Source organism: Carcharodon carcharias, chromosome 26, assembly GCF_017639515.1.
Source record: "Carcharodon carcharias isolate sCarCar2 chromosome 26, sCarCar2.pri, whole genome shotgun sequence".
In the NCBI taxonomy this organism is placed as follows: domain Eukaryota; kingdom Metazoa; phylum Chordata; class Chondrichthyes; order Lamniformes; family Lamnidae; genus Carcharodon; species Carcharodon carcharias.
This window is the reverse complement of record NC_054492.1, coordinates 7376235-7397008: the sequence shown is the minus strand read 5'-3', so window position 1 is coordinate 7397008 and position 20774 is coordinate 7376235. Positions and strand designations below refer to the sequence as shown.

General features: G+C 44.9%; 1 protein-coding gene across 6 annotated transcripts in view; it reads right to left on the bottom strand.

The window, feature by feature from the left end:
* Nucleotides 1-16647: 16647 nt before the first annotated feature.
* The window catches only part of arnt2 (aryl-hydrocarbon receptor nuclear translocator 2), a 355307-nt gene continuing 351180 nt past the window's right edge, over nucleotides 16648-20774 (bottom strand). For 4 of the 6 annotated variants that reach the window (XR_005941437.1, XR_005941439.1, XM_041174967.1 and 1 more), the window contains exon 19: nucleotides 18776-19146. The gene's annotated coding sequence lies outside the window, so the exon portion shown is untranslated. Of the gene's footprint in view, nucleotides 16923-18775; nucleotides 19147-20774 lie in introns of those variants that run through there. The other 2 variants (XR_005941438.1, XM_041174966.1) reach the window with 2 other exon arrangements.

The window sequence follows — 20774 nt, the reverse complement described above, 5'->3', positions numbered from 1 at the left end:
CACCTCAAGACCTAAAATTACATCGGGTCCGAGCACGACCGTTCTCAGGTCTTGGATGGCATCGACTGCGACCTGGACACTCACAGACGCGCGACGCGCCAACTCCTGCGGGAGCATCCAGCCCAGTCCTCCGCCACCCAGCACGTCCCCGATCCTAGTCACCCCTGCGGCCACAGCCCTCCTCTCCGCCAACCACTGAAAGGGACGGAGGGGCAGATTCCTGATGATAGCCGCTACTCCTGACGGGGGAGAGCTGCGTCGCGAGGCGACCATCTTCCAGACTTTGATCAGGTTCTGGTAAAAGACGGGCTACGCCTGCAAGGAGCCACCGAGGCCCCTCTGTTCTATAAACAGGAGCTGCACATCATAATTCAGGCCGTGCACCTGACGGAAGAAATATGTCGTCAGGGCACACCATCTAGGAGGAGGCTCGACGTAGAGGTATCGCTGCAGGGTCTGAAGGTGGAAAGTCGCCACCTGTGTGCGTAGGCACACTAGCGCCTGACCACCCTCCCTAAGCGGGAGACTCAGAACCTCGGCAGCGACCCAGTGCAATCTTTTGTCCCAGAAGAAGTTGACTAACAATTTCTGGATTCTTGTGACAAAGTCCGGGGGAGGGGTCAAAGTGACCAGCCGATACCACAACATGGCTGCGATCAGCTGGTTTATGACCAGAACTCGACCTCGGTAAGATAGCACTCGGAACAGTCCTGTCCAGTGCCGCAGGCGAGCGGTGACTTTCGTCTCCAGTTCCTGCCAGTTTGCCGGCCAGGATTCCTCAGCAGGGCAGAGATGGACCCCCAGGTAGAGGAGGCTGGTCCTGCTCCAGGTGAAAGGCCTGAGCTCCTCGGGTAGGGGATCCATCTGCCACTGACCGACCAGGAGTCCAGAACATTGACCCCAGTTGATCCTGGCAGAAGAAGCGGCAGAGTAGACCTCCTGACACTCGCGCATCCTCCGCAGGTCAGCCGGGTCACTAAACATAAGGAGCACGTCATCGGCGTAAGCCGAAAGGACCACCCCGATGCCCGGCCCGCGCAGAACCAATCCCGACAACCTCCTCCGCAAGAGGCGCAGGAAAGGCTCCACGCAAATAGAATACAACTGGCCAGACAGGGGGCAGCCCTGACGTACCCCTCTCCCAAAGCGAAGGGGCGCCGTCAGGGACCCGTTAACCTTCACTAGACACTCCGCGGCGGTGTACAGAAGTTGGATCCGGGCGACAAAATGCGTCCCGAACCCGAACGCTCGCAGAGTTCCGAGTAAGTATCCGTGATCCACCCTGTCGAACGCCTTCTCCTGATTGAGAGACAGGAGAAGTTACATTGTTTCATAGTTTGTCATTGTGAGATTTGAACTCTTGATCTTTGAGTTACAAGCCCAGTACCATAACCACTTAGCTATTTAGTCCAAGCGTCAAGAAGTTGTAACTCTTTCAAGTACAAACACATTTCCATCTATTTTTTCAGATGAAATTACATTGTTTCATGATTTTAACCATTGTGAGATTTGAACTCTTGATCTTAGGGTTACAAACCCAGTACCATAACCACTTGGCTATTTAGGCCAAGCGTCAAGAAGTTGTAACTCTTTCGAGTACAAACCCATTTCCATCTGTTTCAGATGAAGTTACATTGCTTCATAGTTTGCCATTGTGAGATTTGAACTCTTGATCTTGGGGTTACAAACCCAGTACCATAACCACTTGGCTATTTAGGCCAAGCGTCAAGAAGTTGTAACTCTTTCAAGTACAAACACATTTCCATCTATTTTTTCAGATGAAATTACATTGTTTCATGATTTTAACCATTGTGAGATTTGAACTCTTGATCTTAGGGTTACAAACCCAGTACCATAACCACTTGGCTATTTAGGCCAAGCGTCAAGAAGTTGTAACTCTTTTGAGCACAAACATGTTTCCATCTGTTCCTATTCAGATGAAATTACATTGTTTCATAGTTTGCCATTGGGAGATTTGAACTCTTGATCTTGGGGTTACAAACCCAGTACCATAACCACTTGGCTATTTAGGCCAAGCGTCAAGAAGTTGTAACTCTTTCAAGTACAAACACATTTCCATCTATTTTTTCAGATGAAATTACATTGTTTCATGATTTTAACCATTGTGAGATTTGAACTCTTGATCTTAGGGTTACAAACCCAGTACCATAACCACTTGGCTATTTAGGCCAAGCGTCAAGAAGTTGTAACTCTTTCGAGTGGAGTACAAACCCGTTTCCATCTGTTTCAGATGAAGTTACGTTGTTTCATAGTTTGCCATTGTGAGATTTGAACTCTTGATCTTGGGTTTACAAACCCAGTACCATAACCACTTGGCTATTTAGGCCAAGCAAGGTGTAACTCTTTTGAGTACAAATACGTTTCCATCTATTTTTTCAGATGAAATTACATTGTTTCATGATTTTAACCATTGTGAGATTTGAACTCTTGATCTTAGGGTTACAAACCCAGTACCATAACCACTTGGCTATTTAGGCCAAGCGTCAAGAAGTTGTAGTTGCATCATGTGGACACGGGTGTTAATCACTTGTACTTAATGCTGACCATTGTCAATACACTCCCAAGAATGTCTCCTTGTTATGATGTGCAGTGTTTGTTTTAATAAGATGTGAAACCTTGGTTTCTGCACAAAATGAAAATTAGTGTCACAGTCCAGGGCCTCTCCCCTGTGCAGAGTATAACCTTTTGAGCACAGTGATTGTCCGGCTTCAAACTCACCATCCAGATCAGTCATGCGTGCACCTCCATGTGGCTTTTGTTGGGAGTTTCGTACCCAAGCATCACTGGGTTCTGTGATGTTCTGTGTGCTCTCAGCACCTTTGAGGTGGGGCTGCCTCCCCATCTCGACACCATTCCTGACAGGTGAAGGTGTGGTGCTGAAGGGAACAGGTGGTGAAGCCTGCCAAAGGATCACGTTGTCTTAAAGCCCATGTGCCTACTGTGCCTCAGCAGTGTTTCGATGACGTGAGCCTCTTCACAGACCATGTGTGTGCTGCTTTCAGTCAGATGGGTCTCAGATGTTCCCAGATGCAAGAAGAAGATCTCAAGAGTGACCTCACTGCATCTTATCATCATCCTCCTGGAATCTTGTGGCAATGAGGGCCTCACAAATATGCCTGCCTTGTCCAGCCAGTGCAGTGGCCTCATTGCCTGCACCCTCGCCTTCCAGAACCTCATCACCCTCATCCCCTTCGACTTCCCACTCGTTGAGGAAACATGCAGCTCTTGCATCTCATTATCCTCCACCCATTGCATCGCGCCCAGAGCCTTCTCGCGAGATTCTCCGACCTTCCCACCGAACACACCGTCACGATCGGGCATGGAAAATCCCGGCCATAATCATGCCTCCTTGTCCATGGCTCCCTGTTATGAGGTGAGAAGTGAAACCCTGCGCCCTGCACAAAATGAAGTCATGAGTCGCAGTCCAGGGCCTCTCCTCTGTGCAGTGTGGAACCCTCTGACCACAGCGATTGTCCCCTCCCAAAGTCACAGCCCACCTCGGTGCTGCCTGCACCTTGATGTTGATTGGGTTTACTGAAAGAATATTGTGCCCTAGCATTGTTGGGTCACATGATGTTATGTGTGCTCTGATCACCTTTGAGGCGGGGCTGCCCCCTCTCCTTCTCATCTGCATTCTGAACAGATGAAGGTGCAATGCTGAAGGGTATAGGTGATTATTCCAGCAAGGTCTGCATGAGATGAGACTATGCGCAGAGTGTGAGTGCAATGACTTCTGCCAAATTGGTGCCAGACGCTCCCAGTTGCTATCTTGGGCTCTCAGGGAAGCCCTCACTGCATCTTGTCACCCTCCTTGCGGAATCTTGTGGCTATTAGGACCTCACGAGTACGCCTGCCTCGTCTGGCCAGAGCAATGGTTTTTTCGCCTGCATCCTGGGCTTCCAGGTTCTCATAACCCTCCTCCCCTTCCACTTCCTTCCTCCTCCTCCTTGGAGGAGACATGCAGCTCCTCCACCTCCTCATTATCCAGATCCTCCCCACCTTTGCATCGCCAGGTTGTGCAGCGTGTAAAAAGCCATGATGGTGCATGGCACCCTCTGAGGAGGGTACTGCAGTGCTCCACTAGACCTGCTGAGGTACCGGAACCTCATTTTCAGGATCCCAATGGTCTGCTCCACCAAAGTCCAGTTTGTGGCATGAGCCTCGTTGTATCTTTTCTCAGCTGGAGTCTCAGGCTGCCGCACAGGCGTCGTCAGGAACGTCCTATGTGGGTAGCCCTTGTCCCCGAGGAATCAACCATGAAACCTCTGTGGACCCTGGAAGATGTTAGGGATCTGCAGCCTGCTGAGGGTGTATGAGCCATGGGCGCTCCCTAGGTATCGTGCACACACCTGCATGATCCATTTGTTATGGTCAGAGACCAGCTGAACACTGAGTGAGTGGAAGCCCTTGCGGTTCACATACTGGACTGCTTATTGTCACGGGGATCTTAGAGTCATGTGAGTGCAGTCAATGGCACCCTGCACTTGTGGGAGCTGCAAATCCCAGTGAATCCCAGCTTCCTAACTCACCTAATCGTGGTAAAAAATGATCAAGTTGTGTGCCTTGGCAAAGATGAGTCCGTGACCTCCTGGGTACTTTTGTGGCTGGGAGCTTGAGAGATCCCGCACAGGTCACCAGTGGAGTCCTGGAAGGAGCCACTGTCGTAGAAATTGTGCATGGTGGTCACTTTCAATGCCACTGGCAGTGAATGCCCTCAGAGTCCCCAAGGTGCCAAATCCTGCAGAAGGTGGCATATTTGAGTAATCAGTTCCCTTGACGATCTCAGTCTTTGGTGACATTGCTTCTCGCTCATCTGTAGGTAGGACAAGCGCTGTCTATAGACCCTGGGTCTAGTGAGGGGCCTACGAACGATGGCTCATGGTGGTTGTTCCTCTACGTGAGGGGGAGGCCTTGCTGCCCCTTGAGCTTGAGGGTTGTGCTCCTCCCTTTGGAGGCGCCTTCATTGCATTCTTCTCCTTCTTCTATCCTGTTTATAAGCCACGAGGCAGATAGCGAGATGACCAGGCTCCATGTTCCTGATCATCTCCTCACTGCAGGTATCAGTATCAAAGAGAGAGATGCGAGGGTCAGCATTGTTTCCTAAGGACCTCTCTTGGTTAAGTCTCTGGCTCCGGCTGTGTCTCAAGGCCCCTGGAGAGTCCTGGCCACCACTTGGATGGCCAGTGCTTAGTTTGCTTGATGCCTGACCAAAACCCCACCCACCTCTGTCCCATACCACATGACCGAGTGGCAACAGCTTTGGCCACTCGACTGCCTCCTGCACTTTCCACTCAGGCACAGGTATTATCCTCACCTGCACTCCAAGGCTATGCGGTTGGCTTGGACCATGAGGGTTACTGCTCAAAGCCTGAACAACTGCAAAGCACAGGGTTCTGAGCACCTCCCTCAGTGACTGTTCCATGCCCACCTCTTGCAAGGGGATCATCTAACTTGCCCAGTCACCCAATTGTTCTGCAGCCCCATTAAAGGCAGATTATTTTGCAGCCTGCGCCCAAGGGGTTAAGAGTTCAGGAGCAATCAGTGGCTCGATCAGGAATTTGTGTTGCTTGAGTGGACACAATTGCTTCAGAAACCAGACTCTGAGCAAGTCACTGGAGCTGATGCTGAACAGTCTCAGCTGCGGAAGAATGCTCAATCTTGAAATGCTTTTCCAAGTGCCTGGGCGGCTTCTTCACCCCCTCGCCCCCTGGCATGTGCTTGTGTACTTGCTTCAGTCTGTGCTGCTTTGCCCCCCCTACCCCTGGCACTGGAGCCCTTGCCCGGGCACCTCACTGAAAGCCAGCTGGGAAGAATCCATTTGGAGACGTGGCTGTGACCCGCCCACCACCCCCCCCTCCTCCAAATCTGCGGCGCTGCTTCCTTGAATTCCTATGGGGGATCCTCGCGGGCGCTGCGCTAAGTTGTGTGCGCTCATCTCTGAGTTCCCCTTGAAGTTCAGGTCGCCGGGTGTACACCTTTTAAAGGCGGTTGTAAATCACGCTGTTCTGAAGTCATGTTAACGTGGGATTTAAATTTGACGTGGGGGTTGGGGGGTGGGGGGGTGGTGGGGGGTGGGGGTGATTCTGGTGTGTGACCACAATAATGAGATATAAATTTATTAAAATTTAGTTCCCGATGTTCAATGGTGGGAAATGTGGCCCGCTGTTGACGGAGTAGGGGGAGGGGACAATCGTGTCCTGCATTTATGTCGCTGGGAAACACGACCGGGATTTTCCGATCATTCCGCCAAACAAGCCCACCCCAAATGGGTGCAGAAAATGCCGGCCCCCATCTCCGTACGTTCTTCAATGGAAATGTCCATTGTTGAAGACAGATGGCAAGACCCTTATAATATCTGGGTTGCTATGATCTAGCTAAAGGTTATCTGGAGGACGGTAATATTCTCTGGTGGTTCTTTTCCTTCAGGAAGAGTTAGATCAGGTCTTCAGACTCGTTTAAGTGTCTGTGAAGCCTGCCTATCTCAACCTTAAGTGAAAGCGATCATCTGAGGAGTATATCCGATCCGGAATAGTCCCAAAAAGGAGTTAGGATAATAATCCACTCTGTTCCCAATCTCAGCCTACAGATTAGTGTACCTTTAATGAAAGGTAAATTCAAATGAGAAACCTTTTTTTAATACATGTCCACCTTTTACGTTTAAATTCATTTGTTTTAATAAACGGGTAGATAGATAGGGAGAAACTTTTCCTGCCAGTCGGGGATTCTAGGACTCGAGGGCACAGTCCAACAATTAGAGACAGACCTTTCAAAGTGAAGTTAGGAAACACTTCTACCCACAAAGGGTGATAGAAGTTTGGAACTCTCTGCCATCAACAATTTATCTAGCATCAATTACTGTTTATCTTAAGTCTGAGATCGATAGATTTTTGTTAGGGATAAGAGGCAATTGCAGTTATGTAGAGTCAGATCATGGATTAAATGTGATCACAATGAATGGTGGAACAGGCTTGAGGGGCTGAATGGCTTCTCCTGTTCCTAAACCAGACCAATATAGGAATACAGAGCCATGATATAGGAACTATACTGGATAGTTAGTTACAATTGAGGTTAGGATGGTGTTCACAATATCACTTACTCATTAAATATAACCTTTACTGACTGCAAAAAAAAAATCAACTCCTTTTGTCAGTCTGAACTTCTTGCACTGCAGGATATCTCCTTGAATCCCACAGGAACTGGTTACGTTCAGAATTGTCACCTCGGTCATTCAGTTGACATCAGAGCTGTACACTCAGTGACTGCCCTGTTGCAGGTTTCTGAGAAACCTGATCTCCTGGTTAGGTTTATCCACCCTCCTCTTCCTTTTAAGTCATCGAAGCAAATCCTGAACGCACTATGACAGGAAACGGATGAGCTTTCAGGAGATGGAGTGGCTGTAATACAACCAAATGATCTTGAAACCTGCAAAACTCACTTGCCAAAACTATTGCATAATAAAAGTCATTTGGTAAGATTCAGCATTTAATCTAAGTGTAGAGTAACTAAACAATAGAATTAACACGAGGCACAAATTAACTCACAAAAATGTATTCAATCAACTGGATTCTTTTAATTACATTTAGACTTTTTGTACGATTAGGTTAATATTAAAGTAAAATTACTTAAAAAAAACACACGATTCGTTTGGCTATTGTTTGTAATATTTATAGCACAGAAACTGGCCATTAGGCACAACAGTTTTTTTTTATTCATTCGTGGGATGTGGGGCTCACTGGCTGGGCCAGCGTTATTGCCCAACACTAGTTGCCCTTGAGAAGGTGGTGGTGAGCTGCCTTCTTGAACCACTGCAGTCCATGTGGTGTAGGTACACCCACAGTGCTGTGAGGGAGGGAGATCCAGGATTTTGACCCAGCGACAGTGAAGGAATGGCGACATATTTCCAAGTCAAGATGGTGAGTAACTTGGAGGGGAGCTTCCAGGTGGTGGTGTTCCCATCTATCTGCTGCCCTTGTCCTTCTAGATGGTAGCGGTTGATGGTTTGGAAGGTGCTGTCTAAGGAGCCTTGGTGAATTCCTGCAGTGCATCTTGTAGATGGTACACACTCCTGCCACTGTGTGTTAATGGTGGAGGGAGAGAATGTTTGTGGATGTGGTGCCAATCAAGCTGGCTGCTTTGTCTTAGATGGTGTCAAGCTTCTTGAGTGCTGCGGGAGCTGCACTCGTCCAGTCAATTGTTTCATCACACTCCTGACTTTTGTCTTGTAGATGGTGGACAGGCTTTGGGGAATCTGGAGTTGAGTTACTCACCGCAGCATTCCGAGCCTCTGACCTGCTTTTGTAGCCACAGTATTTATATGGTTAGCCCAGTTCAGTTTCTGGTCAGTGGTGACCCCCAAGATGTTGATAGTGGGGTTTCAGTGATGGTAATGCCATTGAATGTCAAGGGGCGATGGTTACAGATTCTCTCTTGTTGGAGATGGTAATTGCCTGGCACTTGAGTGACATGTTATTTGCCACTTGTCAGCCCAAGTCTGGATATTATCCAGGTCCAGCTGCATTTGGACACGGACTGTTCCGTACCTGAGTTGTCGCGAATGGTGTTGAACATAGTGCAATTATCATCGAACATCCTCACTTCTGACCTTATGATGGAAGGAAGGTCATTGATGAAGCAGCTGAAGATGGTTGAGCCAAGGACACTACCCTGAGGAACTCCTGCAGTGATGTCCTGGAGCTGAGATGATTGACCTCCAACAATCACAACCATCTTCCTTTGTGCTAGGCATAACTCCAACTAGCGGACAGTTTACCCCTGATTCCCATTGACTCCAATTTTGTTAGGGTTCCTTGATGCCACCCTTGTTCAAATGTGGCCTTGATGTCAAGGGAAGTCACTCTCACCTCATCTCTGGAGTTCAGCTCTTTTGTCCATGTTTGGACCAAGGCTGTAATGAGGTCAGGAGCTGAGTGGTTCTGGTGGAATCCAAACTAAGTGTCCGTGAACAGGTTATTGATAAGCAAGTGTTGCTTGAAAGCACTGTTGATGACCACTTCCATCACTTTACTGATGATCGAGAGTAGACTGATGGGGTGTTAATTGGCCGGTTTGGATTTGTCCTGTTTTTTGTGTACAGGGCATACTTGGGCAATTTTCCACATAGCCGGATAGATGCCAGTGTTGTAGCTGTACTGTAACAGCTTGGCTAGGGGCGCAGCAAGTTCGGGAGCACAAGGGCCCATAGCCTTTGCAGTATCCAGTGCCTTCAGCTGTTTCTTGATATGACGTGGAGTGAATTGAATTGGCTGAAGACTGGCATCAGTGATGCTGGGGACCTCCGGAGGAGGAGGCTGAGATCGATCATCCACTTGGCATTTCTGGCTGAAGGTTGCTGTGAATGATTCAGCTATATCTTTTGCACTGCTGTGCTGGGCTCCTCCGCCATTGAGGATGGGGACTTTCGTGATGTAAAGGGCAGTCACTCTCATCTCACCTCGGGGGTTCAGCTCTTTTGTCCATGTTTGAATCATGGCTGTAATGAGGTCAGGAGCTGAGTGGCCTGGTGGAACCCAAACTGGGTGCCAGTGAGCAGGTCATTGCTAAGCAAGTGCTGCTTGATAGCATTTTTGATGACCCCTTCCATTACTTTAATGATGATCGAGAGTAGCCTGATGGGGTGGTAATTAGCCGGGTGGATCTGACCTGCTTTTTGTGTACAGGACATACCTGGGCAATTTTCCACATAGTTGGGTAGACGTCAGTGTTGTAGCTCTACTGGAACAGCTTGGCTAGGGGCCTGGCAAGTTCTGGAGCACAAGTCTTCAGTATTGTCTGAATAGTGACAGGCCCCGTAGCTTTTGCACTATCCTGTGCCTTCAGCTGTTTCTTGATATCATGTGGAGTGAATCAAATTGGCTGAAGACTGACATCTGTGATGCTGGGGACCTCCAGAGGAGTCCGAGATGAATCATCCACTCTGCACTTCTGGCTGAAGATTGTTGCGAATGCTTCAGCCTTTTCTTTCTCACTGATGTGCTGGGCTTCCCTGTCTTTAAGGATGGGGATATTTGTGGAGCCTCCTCCTCCAGTGAGTTGTTTAATTTTCCACCACCAGTCATGACTGGATGTGGCAGGACTGCAGAGCTTAGATCTATCTGATTTGTTGGTTGTGGAATCGCTTAGCTCTATCACTTGCTGCTTATGCTGTTTAGCACGCAAGCAGTCCTGTATTTTAGCTTCACCAGATTGACGTCTCATTTTTAGGCATGTCTGGTGCTGCTCCTGGCATGCCCTCCTGCACTCTTCATTGAACCAGGGTTAATCCTCTGGCTTGTTGGTAATGGTAGAGTGGAGGATATGCCAGGCCATGAGGTTACAGATTGTGTTCAAGTACAATTCTGCTGCTGCTGATGGCCCACAGTGCCTCATCGATGCCCAGTCGTGAGCTGCCAGATCTATTAAAAATCTATCCCATTTAGCACGGTGGTAGTGCCACACAACATGATGGAGGGTATCCTCAATGTGAAGGCGGGACGTCATCTCCACAATGACTGTGCGGTGGTCACTCCTTCCCGTACTGATCCATGCTCCGTTCCAGCTTCCTTCGACCCTATCAGCATATCCTTCTATTCCTTTCCCCTTAGTATGTTTATCTAACCTGCTCCTAAATTCATCAACGCTGGTTGCCTCAAATAATCCCTGTGGCAGCGGAATCTCCATTCTCACCAGCTTCTGGGTAAAGTTGTTTCGCCCAAATTTCTTATTTGAATTATGAGTCACTTTTTTATATTTATGGCTCCCAGTTTTGGCCACCTCCTCTAGTGAAACACCTTTAAATCTAGCCTATCAAAACCATTCCCTCTATGTTGTCTTCTACAACAACACCTTTAATATAAAAAGCATCCAACAAAGGAACATAGGACTTATGAGCAGGAGTAGGTCATTCAGTTCATTAAGCCTGTGCTGCCATTCAATAAGATCATGGTTGTGGTCTCAACTCCACTTTCCTCTCTGCCCCTCCATAACCCTTGATTCCCTTGCCTATCAAAATCTAACTCTGCCTTGAATAAATTCAATGACCCAGCCTCCACTGCTTTCTGGGGAACAGAATTCCACATACTAACGACCCCTTGAGAGAGAAAAAATTCTCCTCAGTTTTAAAAGGAAGGCCTCTTATTCTTAAGCTGTCTCCCAGGTTCTAGTCTCCCTCACATGAGTGAGAACATCTTCCCTTTACTCACTCTATCAAGTCCCCTCAGGATCTTAAATGTTTCAATAAGATTACCTCTCATTCATCTAAACTCCAATGGGTATAGGCCCAACCTATTCAACCTTTCCTCATAGGATAAGCCCTTCATCTTAGGAGTGAGTCAAGTGAACCTTCTCTGTGCTACTTCTAACACAATTATATCTTTTCTGAAATAAGGAGGCCAAAACTATACACAGTATTCCAGATGTGCTCTCACCAAGGCCCTGTACAACTGCAGTAAAACTTCTCTACTTCTATATTCCATTCCTCTTGCAATAAACAGCAACACTCCATTTGCCTTTCTAATCACTTGCTGTACTTGCATACTAACTTTGTGATTCATGTACCAGGACACCCAGATCCCTCTCTACCATCGAGTTCTGCAATCTCTCTCCATAAATACTATGCTGCTTTTCTATTCTTCCTGCCAAAGTGGACAAGTTCTCATTTCCCCACATTATGCTGCATCTTCCAAATTTTTGCCCACTCATTTGACCGGTCTCTTTGCAGACTCTTTACCTCTGCTTGATAACTTATTTTCCAACCTATCTTGGTGTCATCTGCAAAGTTCCCTTCGCTCAAATCATTGATACAGATTGTAAACAGTTGAGAGCCCAGCACTGATCTCTGTGGCACTCCACAGTTACAGTTGCCAACCAGAAAAAGGCCTGTTTATCTCTACTCTCTGCTTCCTGTTAGCTAACCAATCCTTTATCCATGTTAATATGTTACCCCCTACACCATGTGCTCTTACCTTGGGTCAAAATCTGGAACTCCCTCCCTAACAGCACTGTGGGGGCACCCACACCACAGGGACTGCCGTGGTTCAAGAAAGCAGCTCACCACCATCTTCTCAAAGGCAACTAGGGATGGGCAATAAATGCTGGCTCAGCCAGCGAAGCCCACATCCCATGAATTAATTTTAAAAAAGTAACCTTTGGTGTGGCACCTTATCAAAGGCCTTTTGAAAATCCAAGTACTTCACATCTACAGGCTTCTCTGTATCCACCTTGCTTGTTACTTCAAAAAGTTCTAATAAATTAGTTAAACATAATTTCCCTTTCACAAGCCATGTTGACTCTGCCTGGTCATTTTATGATTTTCTAAGTATCCTACTATAACCTCCTTGATAATGGATTCTAGCAATTTCCCTATGCCAGGTGTTAGGCTAACTGGCCTGTAATTTCCTGCTTTCTGTCTCCCTCCTTCAAAGGATCCACTGGGACCCTTCCAGAATCTAAGAAACTTTGGAAGATTAAAACCAATGCCTCTACTATCTCTGCAGACACTTCTTTTAAGACTCTAGGGTGCAGGCCATCTGGGCCTGGGGACTTCTCAGGCTTTCCAGCACCTTTTCTCTAAGTGATGGTGATTCTCCTTCCTCTTGTCCACCCTTTGATTTTCAAGTATATTTGGGAAGTTTTAAGTCTTCTACAGTGAAGACAGAAACAAAATACCTGTTCGATGCCTCCACCATTTCACTGTTTTCCATTATCAATTCCCCAGACTCATTCTTTTAAGGACCAACACTAGCTTTAGTTACTCTTTTCCTATTAAAATACTTGTAGAAACCCTTACTTACTGTTTTTATATTACTGGCTAATTTTCTCTCATACTCAGCTTTCTCCTTCTTTATTTTTTTTAGTCATTCTAGGCTGGTTCTTAAAAATGACCGATCTTCTGACCTACTAGTTATCTTTACAGATTTATACAGTGTTTCTTTCAATTTGATACTATCCTGAAGTTCATTATTTACCCACAGATGATGCATCCTTCATCAAGACTCAAAGAATCCTTCTTTCTTACGAGAATAAATCTTTGCTGAGAGTCATCAAATATCTTAAAAGTCTGTCACTGCATCTCTACTGTCCTACTTTTAATCTAGTTTCTCAGTTCACTTTAGCTAGCTCTGCTTTCATGCCCTTATAATTACCTTTATTCAGGTTTTAAACACTAATCTTTCACCCACACTTCTCCCCTTCAAACTGAACATGAAATTTTAACATGTTATAATCGCTGTCACCTAAAGGCTCCTTTATCATGAAGTGAGTGATTGATCCAGACTCCTTGCTCACTACCATGTCTAGAATAGCCTGCTCCCTAGTTGGCTCTAGAATATACTGCTCTAAGAAATTGTCCCACATCCACTCTATGAATTCATTTTCCAGGCTGCTGTTGTCAATCTTATTTGTCCAATCCACATGTACATTAAAGCCACCCATGATTAATTTGGTGCCTTTCTTACAAGTTCCATTTATTTCTTTCTGTATACTTCGCCTGACAGTGTAGCTACTGTTAAGGGATCTCTTACCAAGGAACTTCATAGGAGCATTAACAAACAAAATTTTGATACCGAGCCACATAAGGATGATATTAGGGCAGATAACCAAAAGAGGTAGGTTTTAACGAGTGTCTCAAAGAGGAAGAGAGGTGGAGAGATTTAGGGAAAAAATTCCAGAGCAATTTGAAGGCATGTCTGCCAGTGATGGAGCGATTAAAATTGGGGATGGTCAAAATGCCAGAATTGGAGGTGTGCAGAGATCCGTAAGGGTTCTATCAGCACTTCATTGCAATACTTAAACCAGATGGATTTTGATAAACGTGTCCACACAGCAACAAAGTCCTGTTGGCAGCTAGCCTGCAGTAACAGGTTGTTCACATCAGAACTGAGGGGTTACCATTGACCAGAAACTGAACTCGACTTGCCATATAAATACTGTGGCTACAAAAGCAGATCAGAGGCTAGGCAGCCTGCGGCGAGTAACTCACCTCCTGACTCCCCAGAGCCTGTCCTCCATCTACAAGGCACAAGTCAGGAGTGTGATGGAATACTCTCCACTTGCCTGGATGAGTGCAGCTCCAACAATACTCATGAAGCCTGACACCAACCAGGACAAAGCACCCTGCTTGATTGGCACCCCTTCCACAAACATTCACTCCCATCACCACCGACAAACAATGGCCGGAGCTGTGTACCATCTACAAGACGCACTGCAGAAACTCACCAAAGTACCTTAGACAGCACCTTCCAAACCCACAACCACTACCATCTAGATGAACAAGGGCAACAGATACATGGGAACACCACCAGCTGGAAGTTCCCTTTCAAGCCACTCACCATCCTGACTTGAAAACTGTTCCTTCACTGTTCTGGATCAAAATCCTGGAACTCCCTCCCTAACAGCACTGTGGGTGTACCTACACCACATGGGCTGCTGTTCAAGAAGGCAGCTCACCACCACTTTCTCAAGGGCAATTAGGAATGGGCAATAAGTGCTGGCCTAGCCAGCAACACCCATATCCTATGAATCAATAAAAAAGTGTCAGCTCTGTTCCAGGCCCCTAGTGATGTTTGCTTAATGCCCGACTGGTTCAATTAGGGGCAAGAAAAGTGATATTGAGCACAGGGAGAAACCGCATGGAGTCAGGATGGAAAAAAATTACCAGGCAATGGCAAAGGCTGAAGAAGGAACCAGCATGCTATGGATGAGAGTGTTGGTGAGATTAGAGCCGGGGCAGTGGAAGATTATGGTGGAAGCCATAGTCTGATTGGAGTACTCAACTTTATGTAGCACATATAACGTCAAGGTGCATCCTTCACATGCTGGAGCCATGAATCCACCTACTTGTTGTAGTCTTGATATTCACCAACCTTAATCTTGATCTTGTAATTCTACCCCTTCTCATGCTGTTGGTTCTTCGACCAACCAAACACTTGGTACAAGGGCTCAAAATGTGCAACAGTATACATTAAAATAGCCATCACTGTGAATGTGTGTGCAGCTCGCAGCAGAGGGGGAAGAGATGATCAGATAATGCCTGAGTCAAACAAGGTCAGAAGGAAAACGTCAGTGCTTGCATGTTTTTGAACACATCAAGATTTATGAGAGAAGACAGGAAAATGGACAGGAAGCATTTCAAAGCTGCACAGGGACACTCAATCCCTTCGGTAAAAACTACAATCAGCAATCATGAGTTCACTGTGAGACAGCCAACACCAAGTATTCTGTCATTTTCAGATGGATAGGATTTCCTCTCTTCCAACTCAGTGCTAGAGGTTATATCCAACATCCCAACCAAAAACAATTCATAACTGTGCACAAGTGTCAGTTTCGACTGGGACTCCACAATTTCTGTGCTCGAACAGTTGATTTCAGCACATTAAACAGTTTATGGTAGTGTGGAGTGAGTTTGCATAGACAAGAGAAGAAACTTTCATCCCATCTGACAAGACTGAACTCCAGAGTAGGTATATGAGGCGAAAGGGCAGTGTACTATCCACTGCACACACCCAGTCTCCAGTGCCGAAGGTTTACATGTCCCTGATGTCAGATTTTTTAAAAATTCATTCACGGGGTGTGGGCTTTGCTGGCTGGACCAGCATTTATTGCCCGTCCCTAGGTGCCCTTCTTAAAATTATGGAAATAATGGAAAATAATCACATAACATGCTGGAAAAATAATTTTTCCCGGTTAATCGCAAAATAACCAAGGGGGAGAATTTTCTCCCTGTTGGGCGGACTGGCTGGGAACGGCCAGGGAGCGGGTCAATTAAGGCCCACCGAGCGTGCCGCGCACCCGGAAGCGCTCAGCGCTACCTGTGCGGGCGGGGAGAGGAGGGAGAGTCGGGGCACGCGTGAAAGAACGCAGAAATCTCCCTGAGGCATGGAGCTCCTCAGGCAGATTAATTTAACAATAAATCATTGGAAAAAATAACAAATATAATTACTCAGGCATGACCCCTCATGTGACATTGTCACATGAGCTGGGACATGTTTATGAATCTTCATAAAACATTATATTTAATTAATAAACACTTCATGAAACCTCAACCCGCCCGTGGATGAGGTTTCATGAAAAATGCGAAAGCCACCTGGGCTCTTCGCCTGCTCCGCCCAACAACCTTAAGGTTGGACAGGCAGCTCTGACAATCACTTTAATTAGTTAATTAATGGTCTTAACAGGCCTTTGACAGTTCGGCGGGCGCGCAGCCGACTCTGGTCTGTGCCCACTGAACTGAAGATCTGAATGACGCGCAGTGATGTCAAGACGCACGCCCAATGTCACCGTGCATTATTTTATTCACCGGCATGTGGGGCCGGCCCCTGCTCAAACAGATGATTCTGGCCAAGGAATTTTAAAGAAGCAAAACTACCCCTAAAATTTTCGTTTAGCAAGTACTTTCTCATGAAATTACATTTACAGTTTAATGTTAAATTTAAACGCTTATTCTGGACTTTAAACTGAATTTTCATAAATGTTTATAATGGGCATACTGTAGCACACAAAGTGGGTAATATTAGGAATTTGTGAGGCAAAACGTTTCTTTCATTTCTTGTATTTAAATAGTTACTTTAATAGAACTAGGATAATCTGAAATTCAAAAACAAATGCAGGGGTTCACACTTAGGTTATGAGCTTTACTCGCAAAACTGGCTTTTAACCCCCATCCCTTGTTGCGCTTGACAAGTTAGTGGTGAACCAGCTTCTTGAACCGCTGCAGTCCTTATTGTGAAGGTACTTCAATGATGCTATTGGGTACTGTTCCAGGATTTTGACTCCTCATCAATGAAGCAATGGCAATATACTTAAGAATCAGGACAGTGCGTGACTTGGAGCAGAACTTGTAGGTGGTGATTCTCTTGATTGAGAAATTGTTTCCTTGGATTGGAAAATTGCCAATGACACTCCATTATCTAAGAGTAAGAGAGATAAACTAGGAAATTATAGGCTCATTGTCTGGCATCCGTTGTGGGAAAGTTACCAGAATCTGTAATTAAGGACAGTAATTAAGCACTTAGGATCAACATGAATCAATCAGAAAGGTCCTGCCTGGATTTGTAAAGGGCAAGTCATGTTTAAAGAAAATAAATTAATTTTTTGAGGTGACAACTGACATGAGAAGTAAAGGAGTATCTATGTGTTTAATTTATATGATCTTCCAAAAGGCATTTGTGAATAAAAATGAGAGCATATGGAATTGGAGGAAACTGGCTGCCTTGAATAGCAAGTTGAATAGGAGATAGAATAGAGAGAGTAGAGATAGTGGAGGTGAAGAGACCATTCCAGATTTCTACCGCCCTTTGTGTGCAGAAGGGCTTCCTGGCATCGCCCTGAATGACCTAACTCTAATTTTAACCCCTTCTTCTGGTCTCTCCCACCAAAAGAAATAGCTTCTCACTATCTAACCTATCAAATCATCTGAGATGCCACAATTAGTTCATCCCTTAGGGGAGAATTTTCCCCCTGTTGGGGGGGGATGTTCAGCAGCAGGCACGCCGCCATTTTACATGGGCGTGCCAATTAAGGCCCACCCAGCGTCACGTCCGCAAGGAAGCACTTCGTGCTCCCTGTGCAGGTGGGGGGGGGGGAGGAAGAGAACACAGGGGATTCGCTGAGCCGAGGCTAAGTGCTGCCTCAGGGAGATCAGCTCCGCAATAAAACATCTTAAAAACAGAAAAAATTTCCCTGACATGTCCCCTCATGTGACACTGCCACATAAGTTGGGACTTGTCCATCACTTTTAAATACACTTTCATTAAATTTTTAAAAACCTACATGAAACATCACACCACCCGTGGATGAGGTTTCATGCTTTTTCTAATGCCCGCCAGGGCTCCCGGCCTGCCCGCCAACCTTAAGGTTGAACGAGCAGGCCCACTAATTACTTGAATGAGTTTGTCAACGGCCTCAATTGGCCATTGACAGGTTGGCGGGCGCATAGCTGATTCTGCTGAACCCCCGCCCACCTGAAAATTTAAATGAGGTGGGGTGATGTCGGGAGTTCCGCCTGACGTCATCCTGCATCATTTTATGTGTCCCGCTCGCTGACCGGGAAATCCTGGCCTTAATCTTCTGTACTTCAGGAATTAGAAGCCTCTCCTATGTAACCTGCCTGCAAAATTTAACCCTTTTTACCCCAGGATCATTTTGGTGAATCTGCACTGCAACCCTTCCAGAGACTACCTAACAGTGGCCATAAACGGGATTGGACAGAATAAACACATTGCAATTGTGCTCCTATATCCCAGCTTAGACACCCGCAACGTCACAGGTATGAAAAAGTGCATGGAAATTGAGCAAAAGTTTAAGGCAGTAGGTACTCATTATTAAGTACTCTAGGATGAATCTTCTGAACAGCATGGCTTGAAAAGTAAGTCTTTTATGCATACTCAGCAGTGGAAAATTAAGTAGAGAAAATAATCTGATTCTATAATATAAACCCCAGCAGTTAATAACTCAATATACTGAACTGCTTCCATGTAAGCAACCTCATGACCCCTTAGATAACTGAGAAATCAGCTTCAACAAAACCTCACTCTGCTGGAAGCAAATACATAAATACAAACCATTGCAAGTTTTGACAAGAGTTACATTCCATGTAGGTAATTGTGATCTTAACCTATCCCTTAGCAACTGCCCAAAGAGAAACATGCTTCTTTAAAATAAGCAGGGAACATTGCAAGGTCTTGTATTGAGCTATGAGATACAGCTGAACACAGCAATAATATGACCAAGCTTCTGTACACAAAAGTAAACAGCCAGACAATTGCTATTGGCTTGGCTTTATTAGTAGCATTACACATACACCACAAAAATGACATTTGTAACATTTGCTTCCTGTTTTAAGCGTGCAATGTCAATATTCAAAAATTACATAAGATATGAACAATAGCAAATGATTAAAGATTTAAGTCATCTTAAATGCATTGTGTTTGTAATATCAGATGAAATAAAAATCACTTTGTTTGTCCACAATGCTGCAAATTAAACTTTTACAGAGACACTCAATGAATAAAAACATTTGATAACCCCATTAGTGTAACATTGAAATGCAGGGCTCATGACCCTCAAATGATTTCTGTTTTAAAACCACAGGCTACAGAAACAAATCATCTAGGGAAATTGATCAGTAAACATCTGAAATAAAGTAAGGAAGGCTTTGTTGAATCTTCACATACTCGAGTACCATATAAGATATCTAGGAATTATGCATTTGTGCTATTTTAATAGGCAAATTAAGGTTGCATTAAAAACTAAACAATGCAGGTTAAAATCTATACACATAAATATCACTGTTAAAAATAGCTTGATTATAATTTCAGATATAATATGCATTTGGATTATGAATCCATTTACACTAGAAAATTGTGAGAAAGATTACAGTAATTATATTTTGCCAGGGGGTTTGTACATTTGGCTTGATATGTTATTGAAATAGCCCATGTGGTATGAAGAAGAATTGCCCTCATCAGTCAACAAATAATTTGTACAAATGCTTTTTTTATACAGTCTTAATTGAATGGTTAGAAATAACTAAAACACAATAGGAGCAGAACTCAACTTTGATGAAGCTGTAGTGAATTGTCTTTTATATATATCTCATCCATTATTTACCCACTGCCATTATACCCTCCTGCCCCACCCAATTTTTCTTTCTATTGCAGTCAATAGAAAAGATAATCGGACAGAATATACATTGGATGGTCAGTTCACACTCACCAAAGTTGGATTTTACCCTAATATTAATACTTGGTCCACAGCAAATTGTGCAATTAAAATAGCTCTACACTTGTAAAGAAAGTTATTCAACTTGTTCCTATACTAAAACTTTTCTGCACAATATACATTTACAACTATGCTGACTTGACAAACATTGTATTTACCTAGCAGTGGGACTACATTTCTTCCTCAAATGAAATGTATTTAGTTAAATGGCACTGCAGTATACAAAAATAACAGCACTTTAGCAGAAATTAGAATGCTACATTACATGAAATTACATCAAAAATACTTACAAAATGCTGAAAATACAGAATATTTTCTAAAACATCTAGTTCACTGCACTTCTAAACCAACTATTTACATTTACACTTTTACTATGTACCTCTGCACCTAGAGCCTTTTTTCTAAAGCAACCAGCAGAAGCTTGAACACTAGACAGCTTTGATCTGTTACACTCAACATTTGCTAGACTTTATGGATTTCTCAAAGAAAACATCAACTTGACAATAATGCTTCAATTAACTCCATGAAGAACCTTTAGTACAACACTGAAAGCTGTTTAAACAGCAATTATTCTACATTAACATTTTTAAGGTGAAGGTCCTTTTCTAGGCATTGATTCTCTTAACTAGGTCTAAGTGTTATTTGCATTGTTTATGTTTTGTGATTGACTAGGGAGAAGCTTTATTTGCATTTTGCATATTAGAATGAAAGATTTCTTCATGATCCTTCACCTCCATTCGGGGCAGGATAAGAAACAGCTACCTTTAAACTGGTGAACACTCAGAACCACTCATGCATAGAACAACTGCGAAAATAAAACTAAACCATAATATCTCATGAGAGGCTGCATTGATTTTACATTTACAGTGAAGCCCCATTATTAGCTTTACTCTTGCAGCATCACTGTTAAGGCCAGCATTTGCTGCTTATCCCCAATTCTTCTTGAGAGCAGTTAAGAGCCAACAACATTGCTGTGGGTTTAGAGTCACACATAGGCCAGAACAGGTAAGGACGGCAGATTTCCTTTTCCTAAAGTGCAT